The sequence below is a fragment of the Chrysochloris asiatica genome, unplaced genomic scaffold (assembly GCF_000296735.1).
Source record: "Chrysochloris asiatica unplaced genomic scaffold, ChrAsi1.0 scaffold00329, whole genome shotgun sequence".
NCBI lineage: Eukaryota > Metazoa > Chordata > Mammalia > Afrosoricida > Chrysochloridae > Chrysochloris > Chrysochloris asiatica.
The window spans coordinates 1,472,827-1,478,610 of record NW_006408847.1 but is presented as its reverse complement, the minus strand read 5'-3'; the positions used below and the strand labels follow the sequence as shown (position 1 = coordinate 1,478,610).

General features: G+C 38.1%; 1 protein-coding gene across 2 annotated transcripts in view; it reads right to left on the bottom strand.

Moving 5' to 3' along the window:
- The window catches only part of ARFIP1 (ADP-ribosylation factor interacting protein 1), a 169,559-nt gene that overhangs the window by 108,785 nt on the left and 54,990 nt on the right, over positions 1–5,784 (bottom strand). The gene's annotated exons all lie outside the window — the stretch shown is intronic.

The window sequence follows — 5,784 nt, the reverse complement described above, 5'->3', positions numbered from 1 at the left end:
ACAGCCTTCGGTATGGATTACATCTCAATGTAAAGAAAACAAAAATCCTCACCACTGAACCAATGAACAACATTCTTATCAATGGAGAAAAGATTGAAGTTGTCAAGGACTTCATTCTTCTTGGGTCAACTATGAACACTCACGGAAGAAACAGTCAACAGAGCAAACGACGTATTGCATTAGGACAATCTGCTGCACAGGAACTTTTAAAAGGGTTGAAGAGCAAAGATGTCAGCTTGAGGACTAAGGTGCACCTGACCCAAGTCATGGTATTTTCAATAGCCTCATACACATGTGAAAGCTGGACAGTGACTAAGGAAGACCGTAGAAGAATTGATGCCTTTGAATTATGGAGGAGAATACTGAAAGTGCCATGGGCTGTCAAAAGAACCAATAGATCCATTTTGGAAGAAGTGCAGCCAGAGTGCTCCTTGGAGGCCAGGATGACCAAACTTCATCTCTCATACTTCAGACATATTTCCAGGAGGAAGCAGTCACTGGAGAAGGATATCATGTTTGGTAAGGTGGAGAGTCAGAGGAAAAGAGGAAGATCCCAACAAGATGGACTGAATCATGGCAACAGTAGTAAGGTTGGCTCAGGATCAGGCAGTGTTTCGTTCTGCTGTGAATAATATTGCTATGGTTCAGTACCAACTCGATGGCATCTAACAACAAATGTATGTATATATGTATATATACTGGCACTGAGTCAGAAGTGACCCTACATAGGATTTCCAAGACTGTGAATCTTTAGGCAAGCAGGCAGCCTTATCATTTTTCCATGGAGTCACTGGTAGATTTGAACGGCTGACCTTGTGGTTAGTAATCCAGTGCTTATCCTACAGTGCCACAGGGCATGCATGTTCTGTGCGTGTGTGTTTTCTATGAGTGTGTGTGTGTGTATATATATATATATATATATATATATATATATATATATATACACACACACACACACACATATATATACACACACACACATTGTTGTTATAGTTAATAATGCCATCAAGTCAGTTCCAACCCATAGCGACACTGTGTACAGGTGAATCTGAACTACCAACCTTGCAGTTCAAATGGACCTTGCAGTCCAGCACATTATCCTACATCCTACAGTGCCACGTTAGGGTTTATATATATATACACACACACACACACACATATATATATATATATTTGTTGTTGTTATTAAATGCCGTCAAGTCGGTTCTGACTAATAGCAACCCTGTATTGAATTTCTGAGGAACAGCTGGTAAGTTTGAGCCACCAACCTTGTGATATAAAATGACTTTGTGGTAGAGTGATATTCCTACAGCACCACATCAGAATTATATATATATATATATACACATACATATGCATATATAGCTGTTAAGTGGTGTTGAGTCAGTTCTGACTCATAGTGACCCTGTATAGTATTTCCGAGGAGCAACTGGTGAATCTGAATCCCTGACCTTGCAGTTCAAACCAAACTTGCGGTCCAGTGCTTTGTCCTTCAGCGCCACACCACATAACAATAGCAGTACACACACACACACACACATATACATGTATATATATAGGTGTGTACTGCTGTTGTTAAGTGTCGTCAAGTCAGTTCTGACTCACAGAAACCCTGTATAGGGTTTCCAAAAAGTGACTGGTGGGTTTGAACTGGTGACCTTGAGGTTAGCAGTCCAGTGCATATCCAGTTGTAAATATAGATATATATACATGTATTTACAATTTTCAACAGGAGTTAATTAAACATGTTGTTGTTGTTAAGTGCTGTCGAGTTGGTGCCAACTCATAGCAACCTGGTATAGGGTTTCTGAGGAGTGGCTGGTGGGTTTGGTCCTCCAACCTTATGGTACTGTCCAGTGATTATCGTACAGCATCAACCTTATAAGTGTACACAATAAATACTTTATCCTAATTAACCATAAGTGTACATAATAAATACATTTACTTTATAAACTTAATTTATGGTAATAGTACTGAGTATATGTTATATATGAAACATAAATCTAAAATGAATCTAAGATTTGTATGGTTTAACCAATTCTCATAAAATATTTGCCATAACTTGAAGAGCATTCAAGATATATATAAGGGGACTTCAAAAAGTTTGCGGAAAATTCCATTATCTTTTCATTTCATTTTCCACATATAATATAGTATAACTGACCTTCTAGTAGTCTCTTCAAGTCAATACTGCCACTGACTGGGCCACTAAATTTAAAAAATGTTAGTAATGCAGAAACTTTATACAATATTACTGTACAGTATAAAGAGCTCTAGTAGCATAGTGGTTATGAGTCAGGCTGTTACCTCAAGATCAGCAGTTTGAAAGTACCAGCTGTTCTGTGGGAGAAAGATGAGGCTTTCTGCTCACGTAAGGATTTACAGCCTTGGAAACCTTATGTAGCAGGGTTGCTATGAGTCAGAACATACTACACAGCACACCAATACCAACACTACTGTACAATACAGAGGAGTCCCTGGATGGTACAAATAGTTAAGTGCTTGACTACTAGCTGAATGATTCGCTGTTCGAACCTACCCAGAGGCAACTCAGAAGATGGCCTGGCAGTCTGTTTCTAAAAAGCCACAACTTTGAAAAGCCTATGGAATAGTTCTACTCTGAACACATGTCGTTACCATGAATGGGCTCAACTGACAGCAATTAACATCAACAACATATAGTGTAGAGGCTAACTATTAACATATGCTATTTGAACTCTAAAGTAGGATGGCTGAAGTAGAAAACATGTTACATTTTAAACCCTTGAACTAGAATTCATTCTTTTATTGAGCAACAATTGTGTAATATACATGGCGTGCAGAGAGCACCACTTATTCCAGACTGATGAGTACAGGAAAATGAAAGAACTATAAAAAGAACACTAACAACAAATATCAACTATGGGGGTGCTTCAAAAGTTTGTGGGAAAATGGAATTAAAAGATAATGGAATTTTTCCACATCCCCTAAATATATACAAGCCCAAACAATCACAACAGCAATACATGCAGAGAAATTAAGGCCACAAGATTGATTACATAAAAGATAACAAGATTTCTTCCTTTTGATTCCAAAAGTCTAGAAACCTTGACTCTACTTCTGGGTCTGAAGTATAGTCATACATGAATTCATTCATTCATTCATTCTTCCAGACTAAGAAACATTTGAAGAAAGGTCTGGTGATCTACTTTCACCAAAAATTACTTAATAAAAACCCTTTGGATCAGAGAATATTGGCCAAGACTTCAACTTACTTACTTTGGGGGTGTCATTAGGATGGACTGGTCTTTGGAGAAAGACATCCTGTTTAGTAAACAGAGTGCCAGAGAAAACTAGGAAAAGCCTCTATGAGATGGATTAACATAAACGGAACAAAAATGGACTCAAAACACCAATACTCATGAAGATAGCATAGGACTGGACAACATCTCTTTCTGTTATAGAACCCTGCCGTGAGTTGGAGTTGATTTGAGTAATAATTCAATCACAACCTCAAGGGCTCTTTACATCAATTGTAAAATCAAGTACAGTTGACATTAGAAAAACATGGGTTTGAACTCACAGGTCTGCCTTATACATGGATTGTTTTTCTGTTGCTACTGAGGTGAACACAAGTGTTGTGAGTATTCACTTAAAACAATTAGCATCACATGGCATTTTAAGCAAATATTCAAAACACTTGAGTTCACTATAATAGCAACATGAAAAACAATACATGTTTAAACATGCCCATAAATTTCAAACTGTGTTGTTCAACAGTCAACTGTAAATTATATGTAGGTTTCTGACTGTGCAAGAGGTTAGTACTCTTAACTCCTACCTGGTTTAAGGATCAACGGTAGTGAAATCTGGAGATTTTAAGGTAATCCTGAATTATGGGCAAAATATTGAATGGCACAGGAAACATCAAAAGCATATGGAAGGAATATACTGTCAGTGTACCAAAAATAATTGTTTAATGTTCAACCATTTCAACAGGCAGTATATGATCAAGAACTGATGATAATGAGACACAATATCAAAATTATACTGGAGGCAATGACAAAAAACAAAACTCCAGGAATTGACCAAATACCAATTAAAAATTTCAATCAACTGATTCAGTGCTGGGTGTGTTCACATCTATGCCAAGAAATTTAGAAAACTGCTATTTGACCAACCTATGGAAGAGATCCATATCTGTGCCCAGCCAATGAAAGATGACCCAATGGAATGCAGAAATCATCAAACAACGTCAATAATCACATGCAGGTAAAATTCTGCTGAAGATAAATTTTAAAATGGTGGCAGTAGTACATCAACAGCTGACTGCCAGAAATGTAAGCTAGATTTAGAGAGGACATGGAACTAGGGATATTAGTGCTGACATCACATGGATGTAAGATGAAAGCAGAGAATACCAGAAAGATGTTTGTATTTTGCCTTTGCAAAGGCATTTGGCTGTGTGGATCATTAACAAACTATGGCTGCAATTGTGTAGAACGGGAATTACAGAACACTTGATTGTGCTCATGAGGAACCTGTACATAGACTAAGAGATTCAAGTAGAACAAGGGGATACTGAATGGTTTAAAATCATGAAAGGTGTGTGCCAGGGTTGTATCCTTTCTTTCATGATACATACTCAATCTGTATTCTATGCTGAGCAAATAATCCACGAAGCTGGACTATACAAAGAATTTGGCAGTATGATTAGAAATCGACTTACTAACAATGTATACTATGCAGATGACACAAACTTACTTGCTGGATGTGGAGAGGACTTGAAATATGAAAACCAAAGACTATAGCCTCCAGTATGAATTATACCTCAATGTAAAAATAAATCCTCACAACTGGACCAATAAATAACATCATGATAAATAGAGAAAAGACCAAAGTTGTCAAAGACGTCTTCATTTTACTTGGGTCTACAGTCAAGTAGCTCTGGTAGCACAGTGGTTACAAGCCATGCTGCCAACCTCAAGGGCAGCAGTTCGAAACTACCAGTGGTTCCATGGGAGAAAGGTGATGTGTTCTGCTCCCGTAAAGATTTACAGCCTCGCAAACCCTGTGTAGGCTCACTATGAGTCAGAACCGACTCCACGGTACTTAACAACAACAACACAGTCAATGCTCATAGAAAAAAAGTCTAGAAAACAAAAACATTAGGTAATTTGCTGTAAAAGAATTTAAAATGTTCACGAGCAAAGATGTCAGTTTGGAGACTAAGATGCACCTGACCCGAGCCATGGTATTTTCAATCGCCTCATATGCATGGAACACTGCAAAAGAATTGATGCATTTGAATTGGTGTTGGCAAAGAATATTGAAAGTACCATGAACTGGCAGAAGAACAAAAAAATCTATCTTAGAGGAAGTAAAGGCAGAATGTTCCTTAGAAGCAAGGGGGCAAGACTTTGTCTCTTGTCATTTGGACATGTTGTCAAGATGAATTAGTCCTTGGGGAAGGAAATAAACGCTTGATAAAGTAGAGGGTCAGCAAAACAAAGGAAGGCCTTCACAAGAGATGGACAGACATGGTGGCAGCAATGATGGGCTCAAACACAGCAACAACTGTGAGACTGGCAAAAAACTGGCCAGTGTTTCCTTCTTTTGTGCATAAGGTTGCTATGAGCCAGAACTGATTTGATGGCATCTAACAACAGACTAATACAGAAACGGCTACAATCATACATTGACAGAGAACTTCCAGAGGTTCAAGCTGGATTCAGAAGAGGCCATGGAATGAGAGATCATTGCTGATGTCCGATGGATCTTGGCTGAAAGCAGAGAATATCAGAA